General features: G+C 34.5%; 2 protein-coding genes across 2 annotated transcripts in view; both read right to left on the bottom strand.

The window, feature by feature from the left end:
• LOC105332837 (uncharacterized) overlaps window positions 1–17,132 on the bottom strand; it is a 302,923-nt gene that overhangs the window by 276,369 nt on the left and 9,422 nt on the right. The gene's annotated exons all lie outside the window — the stretch shown is intronic.
• Window positions 1–17,132, bottom strand: part of LOC105347843 (uncharacterized) — a 239,174-nt gene that overhangs the window by 38,297 nt on the left and 183,745 nt on the right. The gene's annotated exons all lie outside the window — the stretch shown is intronic.

Consider the following 17,132-nt stretch of genomic DNA (forward strand, 5'->3'; position numbering starts at 1 on the left):
TGATGAAGGCTAAATTGTAAGATGAATATAAGAGACTACCTTTACTGCTATAACCAATAATCCCCCCCCCCTCCATGATGAAAGTTAAATTGTAAAATGAATATGAGAGACTACCTTTACTGCTATAACCAATAATATCCCGCCTCCCCCCACCCCAATGATGAATGCTAAATTGTAAGATGAATATAAGAGCTACTTGTTGAAGTGTATTGATAAAATTTACATTTACAACAGGACAAAAAAGCTAATTGTGACCAAGACACGATTTGAGATCAAAATTTTAAGAGAGATACAGAGGTGAGAATTCATTGTTAAGGTAAGGTTTGGGGTTACAGGGTGATAATCTTTTCATTGTAACGTAACACAAACACCCCTTTATTTTAGATATGATGTCAAGATTTATATGACGTATAAAATGTACATACAGGTGACTCTCGATGGCTCGAACTTAGATCGCTCGAAGTGAGTCTAGGGTCCCGATTTTTTCCCTATATAACTAAACAAATTTACTCTTGATTTCTGGAACTCTTTATCTCTCGAAACTCTTGATTCCTCGAAGTCAAACTGCAGTCCCGTTGTTCATAATCTATAGTTTCTTACTCTCGATACCTCGAAGTTGCCGTGTATCTACAAGTGCTATACCTAACTAACACCTACTTTGTCATTTAAATGGCTCCAGTCGTTAGACCCGGGACCCGTGTCACGGGTTGTTTATTCAGGCGACACTTGTCTTGCAAGGTGATAATTATTTTATGACTGACTATATCGATACCTAATATATAATTACACAACCGTTTTACAATAATTTGGAGACGCAATGAAAATGAGAAACTTATTGTGACGAAACAATAATAATGAGCCATGGTCAAATTTTAGAAATATAAAACTGTAAAAATTATGCTTATCAGCATCATTGTCATTAAAATGATTATTGCTGAACAAGTTCTTACAGCTGGTGAAGGACCTGTAGAATGGTAACAATGGGTGATACTTGGTTATCTCATTTATGACATGTCGTCTCGCAGTACGGTAGTACTGAGCAATCTGGTCTTAATATTATCACAGTGCTAAATTGACTGTTCAATAATTATCTTTATTTCGAACTTTAGTTTTCAACTACAACATTTGTTTTGTCATATATTCTTGGAATTTAGTTTTAACAAAGTGAATTAGCCATTGACACCTGACAGATTCTTTAATTAGTTGTAATTACAAATCAGACATATGTTTCCCCCAAGAACTACTAATCTCTTGAAACAACATTGCGTAATTATATATGCCTTTCATGTCCTGGCCATCAAAGACTCATTGAGTGAATCTTATTACACAATACCTGTGAATCTTTCACTCAATTCATTTAATGTCATCAAATTGTCAATTTCACTCATTGTTTAGATTCTTATATAAACTGAATTGTATTTGTCAATCTTTAGTTCGGAGGCCTGACGCATTACATGCCGCTTCCGTCTATGTCCCTTATTTGTTTGCCATTGTTCATCTTTTAAACTCGATTGATAATAAATACTGAATCCTTCATCACTTGGTTCTATTTCTCTGGAATTGCATATTGTTGGACTCTTGGGAATACGACATACATAACCTTCGTTTTTAACTTACGGCCCAGAGCGCGCCTCGATCTTATACCTTGTTCCTTTTACGCCAGCATTCCCTCACCCTGTTCGTACTGCACACGGCGGATGCAGTTTCAGAAGAATGCCTTAACACCGTAAAATCTACGCGGTCACAATAATTTATGAAAATATTAACATAATGACAAAAATATATTACTAAAACTATTGAGTTGTATGATACTAACAATTATATTAAAATACTCATAATAAAAATAAAATAAAATAGTTTACGCAATATAAAAACGTACAATATATAATTTTACATACCTTGAAAAAGAGGCAGAGAGTGGGCAGTAAGTAAAGGTGTTAATTGGAAGAGCGCAATCGAGTGATGCGCATAGCCCAACTCTCGCCTGTCGTAAAAATTTAGTTCTTGCAAAACTGACCAATGAAATTAGTGACAATTGCGTATGTTTAGAAAAATGTAAGTAAACAGACGATTAACGCGTGATAATAATTAACATTAAGTAAGAACTACATTTTTGCTAAAAGGGCTCAACTTGAGTAAATAATAGTCTATGTATGACACCTGGTGTTTAGACAGTAAATTGCTTCACACATATTGGATAACAAAGAATTTGGTGACATCAAAGAAAAATGAGTGTAAGAAGACACAAATTTTACTTAGGATAAATAAACAATGCTAAATGACATGGGTCTTGGCCTTTAAAAAAATAGTTAAGGAATTTCACACTTTTCAAACCATTTATTTTACCCATAGACAAATGAAAAACATAAAATCTTATATCATTCAATTTCACATAGTTTCCTAAATTATAGAAAATTAAGAGTTATAAAATCCTGTTTCTGTTCATTTGGATTATTGAAATAAACGCTTTATATGAAACTGAATGAAAATATCTAAAAACATGTAATCGGTGAAAATATGAGTGTGACATATACTCCCGAGTTTCGTTTGTGTCAGCCTCATACATGTCATAACTTTAAAATACATATTTGATGTAGTATAGATCAATCAAAATTGTTAAAATTGCCTTAGTTATGGATGGACTACCTTAAGAGTGTGAGGAAATTCCAGCACGGACAGTCCGATATAATTCTGTAGACAAAATCGACTCTAACGTGCGGAAATCCAGCACAGCTAGTCCGATATCACACTAACTCCACTAACGTGCGGGGATCCAGCACAGCTAGCCCAGCATAACATTCTCTGCTAACGTGCGGGGTTCCAGCACAGTTAGCCCAATCGTTCTCTTCCAGATCGTACACCATTCTCTCTTACAATTATTTAGTAATAGTAATATAGGCATGTCAGAAAAGTAAACATTCACACATATAGCTGTTACGATAATTTCACACTTCTGTTGTCCAATAATTATTTAATTTGCCTAGAGATTAAGCAAAGAAGATATCAAAGACAGACTAGTGTTAGGAGGATTAATGTTTTTGTCACATGAAAGCATCTCTGTTTGTTTGTTTGGTTATTTCTTTTTTTTTTGTTACAAACTAAATTGCGTAGTTGATTTGAGAAAAAAAAGATTAAACTTAAGTTCTCATAGCAGCTTGTAAATTTTAAATTGATAACCTGTTACATTGAAAGTTTAAAATCGAAGATTTCTAAACTTATCTATAACAATCTCTCTCACAGCCTTAATGAACTCTGTCCCAGAGTTCTACTTGAAACAAAATTAAAGCTTTAAAAAACAATGCAAACATACATATTTGACAAAAAATTCACAATATATGTTGATTCAAAGCCATTTAGCGTCTAATAAATTGCTCTGTAATGCAGCACAGTTCGATTGTTTTTGTAACAGGTTCTGTAATAAAAGTAACTGTCCAGGGTTAGGTCTTTAATATTTCTCTCATAAGTTTTTGTGAGTTCTCTTAGTTTGGAATTGTCTTTAATTATTTCGTCCACGGCGTTTGCACCAGTTTCCACTACATCACCTGGACATAGGGTGATGGTGGTCAATTCCGAATCCGCATGGGAAGCTTGCGTTGGATTTTCTTCCGAATGCGTCGTTATGATGGTAACGTTAGTAGCGGGCGGAGACACAGAGTTCAGAGATCCCTGGAATTTCTTATCCAAAAACTGCTGCATTCGATTCCTGTCCCATAATTTCTGTTTGGCGGACTTCTTGCAGATGGACGGTCGCACTAGTTGGTTCATCATGACGTAGGAGTTTCTATTGCTCGTTTTATTGAAAGGACGGGGAACAATTCGATTCTCACAACAATTTTCACCTAAGAATTTTAAGTGTAAAGTTCCTATCGCGAATTCTCCGTGAAGTTGCAGTTAGCCCTGTAGCATGTCAATCGGCTTTCTACTAAAAATACTACCCAACTCTCACGAACGTATCTTGTATTTGGTTTGTATTGTAAACTGTGAATTGTGATGTAAAAGTTCTTAAAATCCAAATGGTAAATTCAGGGGAAAGCTCAATTCGTTACACTCGCTCAAGTTTACGCTGAATAAAAACTCCAAAACAAAACAAAAGTTCAACAAGTTGTATTTAAGTTGATAAAATAACGGTACATGGTGTTCCAATGAAAACCAATTCTCGGAGTTCCGAGATAACAACTTAAGAATTTGCGGAGATTCCAGCACGGACAGTCCGATATAATTCTGTAGACAAAATTGACACTAACGTGCGGAAATCCAGCACAGCTAGTCTGATATCACAAACACTCCACTAACGTTCGGGGATCCAGCACAGTTCGCCCAACATAACACTCTGTGCTAACGTGCGGGGATCCAGCATAGTTAGCACAACATAACAATCTGTGGTAACGTGCGGGGATCCAGCACAGTTAGCCCAACCATTACTATTTATTAGGATTGAGAGAATACATGAATTGATTTCAAAGGTAGCAGGTTCGTTGGAAGAGCGTGGTCCTGCCTCAAGTCCGAGTTTCAAATGTATGTATTTTCTTAAAGGGTTTGATCTGAGAACCGAGTGTTGGGGATGTGAAAATGTTGGCGTTGTTGATAGCCGCTACCCTAAATGTGCGTTTTAAAATAAAATTACCCCAACTTGGTGATAAATAATCCTAAATTCAACAACTGTTTAATAACACAATTTCTATTCAGGAACTCTTCATTGAATTACGAACGATGAACAAAGGCACGGCAAAGTAGGAGGATTTTCATGTAAAAACCAAGCGAGTGTGACGTCTCTATTAAGGACCGTGGTGGCCTAAAGCATGAAGAGACTGAGAATCCTCGTCAGACCATTCCCTTTTTAAAGTAAAACTCTTCTAGATCTTAAACCGCATTATGGAATTCCGAAAAAATTTGTAGGTGTTTAGAAAACACTGTGAAGATGTTCATATAACCACAAACATTCGACTTCATTAATTTATATTGAATATAGTACATAATGAACAGTTTCTAAGCGCAACTCCTCACAAACCGCTGCATGGAATTACGTAAATCCTTGTCGTTTTAAATATAGGACATAATCTGTAATTGTGCATTATACCACTACTAGTAACTACTAATTCCAATATTTTTTGTGAGTTCTTGCGCATTTCAAATTATAATTTTATTGTCGTTAAAAAAAAGGTATAGACATGCATGATTGAAGGAAAATTTGATATGATAGATTTAGGAGGAGTTATGTCCCTTTTAATATCAAATCATTTTATTTATAAAATGCATATTGAGGGAGATAGACAATGCTCAGAGAATTAATTTGAACCATTATTGTTTTCTTGTTCTTTTGTTAACTGCACGGAGTCTGACTAATAATAAGATACAACTAAATGAGTAGTTAGACATATTTTATTCACTTTCATATGCATCAAATGTGAATCATAAGTGAGATTACCTGGGGGGAAAAAAACAACATGATGTGTAAAAATGTGTAGAGCTATAAACACACGGTCCGTTACATCACATAATAAGTCTGTGTAGAGCTATAAACACACGGTCCGTTACATCACGGAATAAGTCTGCGTATCTAGAGAGCTCTATAAACACAAGGTATGTTACATCACTCAATAAGTCTGCGTAGAGCTATAAACACACGGTCTGTTACATCATTGAATAAATCTGTGTAGAGCTATAAACACACGGTCCGTTACATTATTGAATACGTTTGTGTAGAGCTAGAACACACGGTCCGTTGCATCACTCAATAAGTTTGTGTAGAGCTATAAACACACGGTCTGTTACATAAGAATAAATTTGTGTAGAGCTATAAACACATGGTCCGTTACATCACGGAATTCGTTTGCACAGAGCTATAAACAACCTGTCCGTTATATCACTGAATACGTTTGCATACAGCTATAAACACACGGTCCGTTACATCACTGAATAAATTTGTGTAGAGCTATAAACACACGGTCCGTTACATCACGCAATACGTTTGCACAGAGCTATAAACACGCAGTCCGTTACATCACGGAATAAGTTTGTGTAGAGCTATAAACACACGGTCCGTTACATCACTGAATAAGTTTGCGTTAAGCTATAAACACACGGTCCGTTACATCACGGAATAAGTTTGTGTAGCGCTATAAACACACGGTCCGTTACATCACTGAATAAGTTTGTGTAGAGCTATAAACACACGGTCCGTTACATCACTGAATAAGTTTGCGTTAAGCTATAAACACACGGTCCGTTACATCACGGAATAAGTTTGTGTAGCGCTATAAACACACGGTCCGTTACATCACTGAATAAGTTTGTGTAGAGCTATAAACACACGGTCCGTTACATCACTGAATAAGTTTGCGTTAAGCTATAAACACACGGTCCGTTACATTACTGAATAAGTCTGTGTAGAGCTACAAACACACGGTCCGTTACATCACTGAATAAGTTTGTGTAGAGCTATAAACACACGGTCTGTTATCACTGAATAAGATACCGGTATCTGTCTCTTTAGGAAATATTATATCTGATTCCATCAAAAACTGTGTTGGAGACTTTAAATGGAAAATCATGGTCAGGAATACACAATGCTTGTATTCAATAGCAGTCTTCATATCTAATGGTGAAAAAAAAACAATGAAAATTTAAGTTTACACTAAGTATTATTTATAAATTACCATATCATTTTCTTCTGGAATCCATTTTCATTACATTCAATTTCACATAAAGCCATTTTTGGATGATCACAAAGTGTGAAATAAACAGGAGTCAGTATTACAGTCCATGTGAATTATACACAGGTCAATTTGAGCTGCAGATGTTGAACAAAGTGACAAACAACATGTGTGGTTTGGAGAGCAGACTAAATTTGTATAGAAACATTTACAACCTGTCAATATCCAAGCTATCTCCATTCTACGGCTGATGTTGAGCTGAACATGGCCTCCCCATCAAGACGGTGTCTGTGTTCATCTACAAGAAGGCATTAATTGACCATTAATTTATCTAAACCATACAGGTTATGTAATGATACATACGTAAAATCTACAAATCAATTGAATTAAATAAATAAAAATAGCTACATCTACAAATAATTTCAAACTAATTACATTGACACATGCTTTCATAGTTACGTAATTAATTAAATCAGTTCAATTGACACGTACATGTTACAAAACAAACTACAAATACATGTGTCACTATGATAATATCTCGTTTATTAATTACACTGACCTAATTTATAAATTAACTAATAAGAATGGCATGTGACTGTACATCTTATATTGAAATACATTTAATTTCTATTCATTTTAGATAAACAATTAATTCCAATGACTGGTAGATACTGCTAACCCAGTAACATTATGAGCTGTTTATATTGACAAACAATCACACAGATAAACATGTCATACATGTATCTTATTGACTGATAATTAACACGGAATGTGTGTCTTAGTTATCTTTATCTAATTAATGTGAATGATAATGACTCAGACTTACCTGTCAGAGCGCCCTGTCTGGTAATATACCTGTAGGCACACACCTTGTTGTTGTCCAGTGATCCGATCCAGAGACGGTGAGTGTTGACGTCATAACACAGGCCCAGTGGTTCACCTATCTCTTGTGATTCTGTCAGTAGATGTGACAGGAACTGACCGTCCTTATTTAACATCTGCACTGTGTTGGTTTCACCATCACACACCAGGATGTGTACAGATTCCATATGGCTCTAGTCCTGATCCTGATGGAGGTCCTGTGTAGGAGAAACGATGTTTTCCTCCACGCTCTGTCACAACTACAGCACCAGGCCAATAGTCAGACACCACGACATCCCCATTGTTGTTCTCTGTTATATAGTTAGGTTCACTATACAGTCCCCGTCCTGTATTGTCATGTTGTATGGTTTGTGTCAGTTGTCCGCTCTGGTTGTACCGGGTTACCTTGCATGTCTCTGTATAAATATAATACATCCCGACCAGTAGATCCCCAGTGGACGGGGACCAGTACACACACCGTGGTCTCCATGTAGAGTCTGTTCTCTCTATAATTGTGGTGGTTGTTTTCATATCCTTTGACAGTTTGTTGATGTTATAATTCATATCCATATAAATTAGTTCACCCTCACTGTTCACTGTGTGTAATCCATATAAACCACTACATGAATCCTCCACCCGATGTAGAGGGACACCTGTTGTGTCTGTCAAGATGAGATTTTTTTCATCATCACTGACCCAGACCCGGTCTGATGTCATACAGGAAATGTGTACACAACGATCAACACCTGTCACTGTGAGAGAGTGAAGTAACTCGGAGGTAGTCATCAGTTTCAGCAGACACTGGTTTCCTTGCTGTGGTTTTTCTGTCCCTGGGGTTGGGATTCCACTCAGTGACTCCATCACACGACGTTGGTCTACAAACATCAAACATAGAGTTCTTATCATGTTTTGTTGCACGGAATAGATTAAGTTAATGTATTACTCTGATTTAAGTACATAGATACGGTTAATTAAATTTCTGTTTAAAGAAACTATCAAACTCATTTAACTACATATGATAACATGTAGAGACATGTACTAATGAATAACAATTATATTGATATATAGCTAATATATTAATTACAATCACAATGAAATAGATATCAACTGATATTAATAATCTATTATGACCTGTTTGATATAACAAAGATAACTAAGGTATACTTAGATCTCATTAAAATCTGTATGATACCTAACACATATATACTACATCGATGATAATGACTCATACTTACCTGTCAGAGCGTTCTGTCTGGTGATAAACCTGTAGACACACACCTTGTTGTTGGTCACTGATCCGACCCAGAGACGGTGAGTGTTGACATCATAACTCAGGCTCCTTGGTTCACCCATCTCTTGTGATATTGTCAGTAGATGTGACAGGAACTGGCCGTCCTTGTCCAACATCTGTACTGTGTCACTTCTATCATCACACACCAGGATGTGTGACAGCGCGTCAGTACAGATTCCATGTGGCCCTAGTCCTGATCCTGATGGAGGTCCTGTGTAGGAGAAACGATGTCTTCCTCCACGCTCTGTCACAACTACAGCTCTATAGTCAGACACCACGACATCCCCATTGTTGTTCTCTGTTATATAGTTCGGTCTACTATACAGTCTCCGTCCTGTGTTATCATGCTGTGTGGTCTGTGTCAGTTGTCCGCTCTGGTTGTACCGGGCTACCTTGCATGTCCCTGTATGAATATAATACATCCCGACAAGTAGATCCCCAGTGGACGGGGACAAGTACACACACCGTGGTCTCCATGTAGAGTCTGTTCTCTCTATAAATGTTGTGGTTGTTTTCATATCCTTTGACAATTTGTTGATGTTATAATTCCTATCTATAGAAATCAGTTCACCCTCACTGTTTACTGTGTGTAATCCTCTATAAAAACCACTCCATGAATCTTCTACACAATGTAGAGGGACACCTGTTGTGTCTGTCAAGATGAGATTGTTTCCATCACTGACCCAGACCCGGTCTGATGTCACACTTGAAATGTGAAAACAACAACCAGCACCTGTCACTGTAAGAGATTGATGGAACTCAACACCAGACGTCAGATTCAGCAGACACTGGTTTCCTACGCGTCGGTTTCCTCTCTCTGTGATTTGAATTGCACATAGTGACTCCATCATATCCTCCTTGTTGAGTGACTTAGTCATGGAGAGCTGGCTGGTGTGGAGTGTCGGATGTATCTGGGGGAGGGCTGTCTTTATGGAGGAGAGGAATTGTAGCGGTCTGATTACTATCCTCTGTTCATATATGTATACATATCTCTGTAGGCTGACAATATGTATGATCATTTCTTTCTTCTGTTTTGAACATCTGTGTTTGAAATCAAAGTCACATAATACATTACACATGAAATGGTTTTGTATATAGTCAATGAGATGCTTCAGTGTCTGGGCCTTTGTTAACATCTCTGATTGATAGAGGGAGAATTCTGTTTGACAAGTTTTGAAATCAGTTTTGATTCGTGGCAGAAGAACAGGTCTGTAAAAGAGAGCCTCACTTCTGATGGTGTGAATGGTTCCTCTGTGTTGTTGTCGCTTTGTATTATAGGATGTTGTAATAACTAATTGTCGGTGATTTCTATGATGTGTGCAATGGTTGCAGACAGGAACTTGACAAGGTTCACAGTACTTAATATAAACATGGCTAGGATGTTTCACACATATCTCTTGCGATGGGATGTAGTTGATCTGATCACGGTATGATACAACATCATGGTCTATTGTTTGAAGATCTTTTACATGGTTCTCTTTACACTGGGGACACAGTTCACACGTACACGATACACAATAGTACTCTGTGTCCCCCATACACTTAGAACACCGATGTACTTCACATGAAGTGCTTTCTGTTTTCATTGTGTGGAGGGACTAGGTCTCAAAATCACTACCTGGTCAATACAAAAAAAAAGTTTTAAATAAAGTCAACCACACTCTTTCCATATAACAATATCAAATTTTATATGATCTTTTTTCATTTAAATATGTTTCTTCAATGTAATAATATATCATTCCTACAAAAATGATAATGTTTCATATCAATAATGAAACTCAACTTGTTAAAGAAATGGCCCAAAATATGATTGACATAAGAGAGAGAGAGAGAGAGAGAGAGAGAGAGAGAGAGAGTGGAAAACAAACGAGAAAAGGGATTGAGAGACTTTCTCTGCTAAACTTGAACCCACTCTTTTTCTATGACACCGAGGTTTTCTCTCTCTCTCTCTCTCTTTCTATCTCTCTTCTCTATCTTCTCTCTCATACAGTTACTGTTCTTCTCGTTGCTCTTTGTTTTAGCCTAATTATCAAATATTTTCAAAAAAGGAACACATCAATTATATTTGAGGTCATTTGGCAATTGGCTGGCGGTCTATGACTACATATTTGTAGCTTTTCCCCCACCCTTTCTGAGTGTTTGACTGTATCCTACGACTGGCTTTCCCCGTTAACCTGGCTGAGTATTTGACTATCCCTGAAGAAGATAATTTGACAATACCCCAGCCCTGGCATTATCACAAGGATATATTTTTCCTTTGTTTCACAAAAAACAAACCTTAAATAAGGATGAGGGCAATAGTTATTTCGTCAATACCTTGGTCAGATATTGATGTTGACCTTGGCCTATGCTCACGGGCAACAGTTCTTACCCTAGGGCTAACACAATGACTACTGCCCTCATACCTATTTAAGAGCTGTATACTATGACGTCTATAAATGACACAAAACGACAGACGGGCGATTGCAATAGGTCGCCTGTGTGACCAACAGACAAAAAAATAGGCAAAAATAATTTTAAAAAAACAACCTATGTTTCCCCTGACGCGACCGACCCAATTAAATCCCGCCGACTGAACTGTTTTTTAACCACATTGAATATGTTTTTTTTAAGAAACCTAATTTTACCCAAAATTGTTTTTTGGAGACCCACATCATTTTCGTTTTACAATCATGTTGTTGGCCTTGATCATCAACATGGGTGAAATACTCGCTTTTTGATCGGTAACTTTGCCGGGATTTGAAGTTGAAGTCGCCCTGTATTCTGAGTTCCCGATCATGTAAATTAACCCTAAAGACATTGAAATTATAATTATTTCATTCAAAAGATGTTTCCACAGCCTCAGTTAACAACTGTTGTCATTAATAGTTTGCAATTGTCCTATATTTTATGAGTTACAATAAATACGGGTTATGCAACATATAACCCACTGTGTACAAGTACAATCGATGTTTATTACTTTTAGTGTTGATATTGCAATTAGTTGGTAACTTTCAGTTATTTAATAACTTTGCCAAAAAATGCAAAAAAAAATCATAAATCTATCTGTCTACAGTTATCTTAAAAATTAAAATGACCCTTTCCGCAACGGTTGTAATTGGGTAAATCGGTTAGACTAATACCTAAAAATTGCAAAAATACACAGATATACAAAGACGGATTTTGTCTTTCATTTCGCTAACACAATTACAAAATATCTCATCTTTAAAATATAAGAATACATCAAATAAATTAATTTTAATAGATTGCATTACTGTTTAAATTTTTAGTTGCTTTATTTTTATTAACTTGCTTAAATTCTAATCCAATTTTAATTAAGGTTAAATCTGTGTATATCATCATTCCGGTAGGTTATGCTGTATCAAATAATGACAGTCTCCCCTTCTCCCTAATTTTCTATTAGGGAAAATAAGTCTCCCAAAAATAAGGTTTGTAACTTTTGATATGAAAGACTCTTCATGTTGTAAAAAAATTAAACAGTTCTCTTAAATTCGTCAAATTTCAAAAAGACCGAAACAAAAGAGTTGGTTTTGGTAATGACTATAATTAAAGTGAAATTAAGTAAATTTGCAAACATTTGTATTATATATAATATAAATATTTTTTTTTCTTCCCTGGCATTATGTTTCATATTTGGGTTACATGTAATATTTATTTTTTTAGACACCTATTTCCTTGTCATAGAAGAATATTATCTGCAAGTGTAGTGATTTTGTGTAAACTTGATATTGTAGAATCATTGAATATGACTTCACAAACATTTAAATTCTTTACATTACCTTAAGTTGATAAAATAGTAATGCATTTTCAATTGTGCCCAGGCAGAACAAAAAATTATATACCTACCTACCTACCCAACTTCAAAATTTAGGGTCGGGTTAGGGGAAACATAGATATTTTTTAATGATGGCCTTAGCTGCCTTTATATAATTTCATATATACATGAAACATTTATGAATTATACACAGGTAAAATTGCAACATATGTTCAGCATATGTTTCGAGTAACATACATATATGTTGAACATACGTTGAACATATGTTAAACATATGAATTTTTCACAGTATGTTGAACATATGTTTGAAAAATATTGTTAACATATGTTTGAAAAATATGTTTAACATATTACAGACTCAAAACTTATGTTGATCATATATTTGTGGTAACCATATGTTCAACGTATGTTGAACATATTTTGAACATCTGTTTGTTTAAAACATATGATAAGCATATGTTTTGAAGTTGCGTTATGTTGATTAGACGTGTATGTTTGCTTAAAATTTTACACATGTAGTAATACATACGCGTATAAAGAAATTATATGACCAACATGAGCCATGCTTTTTTATCAAATTAAGTGTTTAGTTAACATATCCGGATTTAAGCCTGAATCGGTTTTAAATTTAGAGTTCATAAACATACGTCATATTTTACGTCACTGAGGCAGAAGATCAATCTGTAGGATGTATTTTAACTTGTACTTATATAAGGTAAGAATGCGTTTCCAGTTACCTATTTAAAATTATATAGTGGCAATGAGCCAATCTACAGGCTGTAGTTGTGTTCTCACAGAAATTTTGGACTGAAAAACGTTACTGTACCAGTGCAAGCAGTGGTCTGTAATAATGTCAACAACCGATTGTCATTACTGTTGTTTACATTTTAAAAACATCTAAGGCTGTTGAAATTGTTTTAAAAATACAGTGATTAAATCATAAAGTAATTACTATGTTTACGAATGACAGAATGTAGAATATCTAGGTTAGGCCTATAAATTTCTTCACACAGTGCTACAACTCAAAACCTCACTGGCTATAGTTTATTTAGACCTAACAAGTGTAATGGTAAACAAGCATAAACATGTGGATTTGAAAGTTATATTAAGATCAGATGCATTTAAAAATTTGGAAAGTGAAAGTAGCCCCCAAAACTAGAGCAAAGCTCATTGCAAGGCAACGAGTATGTCTTCTATCACTGTTAATCAGTTATGAAAAAAAAATTTACAATCCCACAGGGAAATTCCTATTGATTTTATGAATTATTTTGTGTCAACACAAATTGTACAATGATATATCTCATAGAAATAGTTATATCAATTCAATTCATTTGTCATTAAAAAAAATTATCATTATTTATAGTGTAATTTTTATTACATGCGAATTGAAAAAAAGTGTTTTTATTTTAGGAATGCAGTGACTACTGGGCACGTCACAGATGGCATCAATTAACACAGTGTCAGATATTATAAAGAAGTAAGTACAAAATATATACATTTCGTACACATTCAAAACTGCAGCATGATGTGTGTTTTTTAAAATTGTAATATTATTCTATAGTAAAATTAATCATGTTCAATAAATTTTTTACATGCACCACTTTATACATAAAATATGTTAAAAATTAAATAAAAGGTTTTATTAACATTATTTTTATATTTTGTGTATATTATAATCAAACTAATGGATATGGAGATATGCAAATCATTTTAATATATCAAATATTGAGTGACACTGTGTGACAGTATATTATATTTTGTAGTTGTAAGATATCTTACATATCTTATTGAAGATAATGAAGTGATGAATGATCCAGGATCCAGATATTCTTCTTGAGCTCAACGTATCTCTGCTTACATTTGCTTTACAAGTTATGGTAAATAAATTTAAATATGGAATGACTGTATGAATGATTTAAATTATAATTTTTTTTTAGTTCTAATGGTTTTTTGTAAGATTTTAAAAATATCACTTTCTAGAAATAACACAAATATATTTAATGGTTTTCCACTTCTTAATTTGCAAAATTTTAAAAGGTCTGATGGTTGTATTTGCTTTTGTTTTAACATTTTAGACAGACTTTTAGACTTGACTTGTCAAATGATAAACAGCATATTAAAAGAAGAAGTAAAAACACAAAAATGAAATTAACATATGTTCAACATACGTCTAACATATATTAATAAACATATGGTAATCATATGGTTATCAAAAACATATGTTTAATATATGTTAAACATATGATGAACATATGTTTATGAACATATGTTTAACATATGATGCTCGTTTTTTTATGGCGAACATATGTTTCAGAACATATGCTCAACATATGTTTAACATATGTTGAACATATGTTGCAATTTTACCTGTGTATACCACATACGTATTTTGTTTTTCTTGACTTCATCCACTGTATCTCTGTGTACATACATGTCTCATACGTTTTAAACCGAAAAAGAGACCACATAATTCTACATCACATCCGTTCATGTATAACACAAATAAAAATTATACAGCAAAAAATTTGGATGGTAAATGATTTTACAATCAAAACATATACATGATATTGGAAAGCAAAAGTACTGAGAGAGAGAGAGAGAGAGAGAGAGAGAGAGAGAGAGAGAGAGAGAGAGAGAGAGAGAGAGAGAGAGAGAGAGAGAGAGAGAGAGAGAGAGAGATACTAACACGCTAATCTTTATCTAACGTGTGTGTTTGGAACTGTTTTGTAATAATTCAGATAATTAATTCCTCTGTGCATTTCTAGCGTAAGTAAACATGTTTGATTTGTGAACATATTTTTACACGTTTTTTTTGTCTCATTTATCCAGAATTCCGCGTTCTGATCTGACCGGTCTGTTTTTACCACAAAACACTGTTTTACTATCAATTTTGCTTCATTTAACCGGACGGTAGAATTTGGTGATACCCCGTTCAATACAATAGAACGATTACGCCTGTCAATTGGGTCTCACACCTTTTATACGTGATAGACCCTCATGAGAAGCTTATATAAACACGGACTTCCAAAATCACTTTCAAAATTACTGACAGTGCTTGCCAGACAGGGTTAGTCACGCCTCACAGTACATGGCTTGGATATCTTAATCTGTGAAGTGCCACCGCTTTATTTCAACATCACCGTATTAAAAATAATAGATATGTTTACTAAATCAAGAAAACTGTTAAGTTTTATATTGCTTAATGTTTTATCTATCTATTCAAACGTTTTTTTTTTAAACGAATTGTCTCATGAATGCCTTGTTAGATTAGGTCAAAACCGAAAGTATTGGAAGAAAACAGAATGAAAGCACATCAGCTCATCGCAAGTGCATTGGTAGATCATGCAATTTTTCAACTATAGTAAACGTTAATATTAACAATAACATTGACTTACTTTTAAGAATACAAAATAAAAATACAATAATTTGATTTAATAACTTAGTGTTTTCTATAGGGGATGTGGAGAGGGGGCATGAAATGCATTCCATTACTGGGGAATTCTGTTAAAAGTCAACGGGAATTCGAAGTGAAAATGATGTACAAATAATGATTTTCAGCTACATTCAAGGTAGATTATTTCAGTACATCTATCAATTTTTTTAAGGTGACTTAGATGCATTTAACTACGATTTACATGTTCAGTGTATTTGTCTACACTACGAATCGATTTTGTATTGAACAGTCAAATTAATTGAAATGCCGTATGTTGGGGCGCAAGCGGGGTTTGTACAATGAAAAGAAATGAAAATCACACAAATATGTCAATGTTCTAATATTTCATTGTACAACTCCTGAAAAAAATATTTTAAAATAAGTAATCCGGAATCATTCGTTGAATATTATGAGGTGGTAATTTCGGTTGGAGCCTGAATAAATCTATCATAAATATGGATGTCAAATACAAAAATTATCACTTCATAATTTAATTTTGATTCACACGAAACGCTAAACGGTTAACACGAAAAGTTTCTCGCACGTAAGTCACACGCTTTTATGGTGTAGTAGTACGTTTCAGGGTCTGTAAATTTTGTCAGCACGCAACAATTCTAAATTGCACATTGTCTTTAAAAATTTTGAAATATCTAAATAAAGAAGTTATCTTAGAGAAAAGGTTACATGTTTTGTAAACGGGTTCGGTTTAAAAAAAACCACAATTCCTGACATGACACATGAGTACATACTGTTTATAACAATGCTTGCTACCCTCTGAAAATTTAACTCGCCATTAAATATCTCATTTTTAAAATAATGTTTGTTACGATTGCATAAACTGTGTGCGACAAATAGTTTTCCTAAAACATTTTCTTATTTTCTTTTTCAAAACACGTTTTATATGAAGGCTTTCAATCACAACACGTTTTTATAACAAAAGCAGAACTGAAAGTTTAGTAATTATAATCGTTTGACACCATATCACATATATTTTCAACCCAGAGAGAGAGAGAGAGAGAGAGAGAGAGAGAGCAGAGAACAAATGGGAAAAGGGATAGAGAGACTTTCTCTGCTAAACATGTACCCACTCTCTTTCTATGACACTTAGTTTTTCTGTCT

This window comes from Magallana gigas, chromosome 10 (genome assembly GCF_963853765.1).
Source record: "Magallana gigas chromosome 10, xbMagGiga1.1, whole genome shotgun sequence".
NCBI lineage: Eukaryota > Metazoa > Mollusca > Bivalvia > Ostreida > Ostreidae > Magallana > Magallana gigas.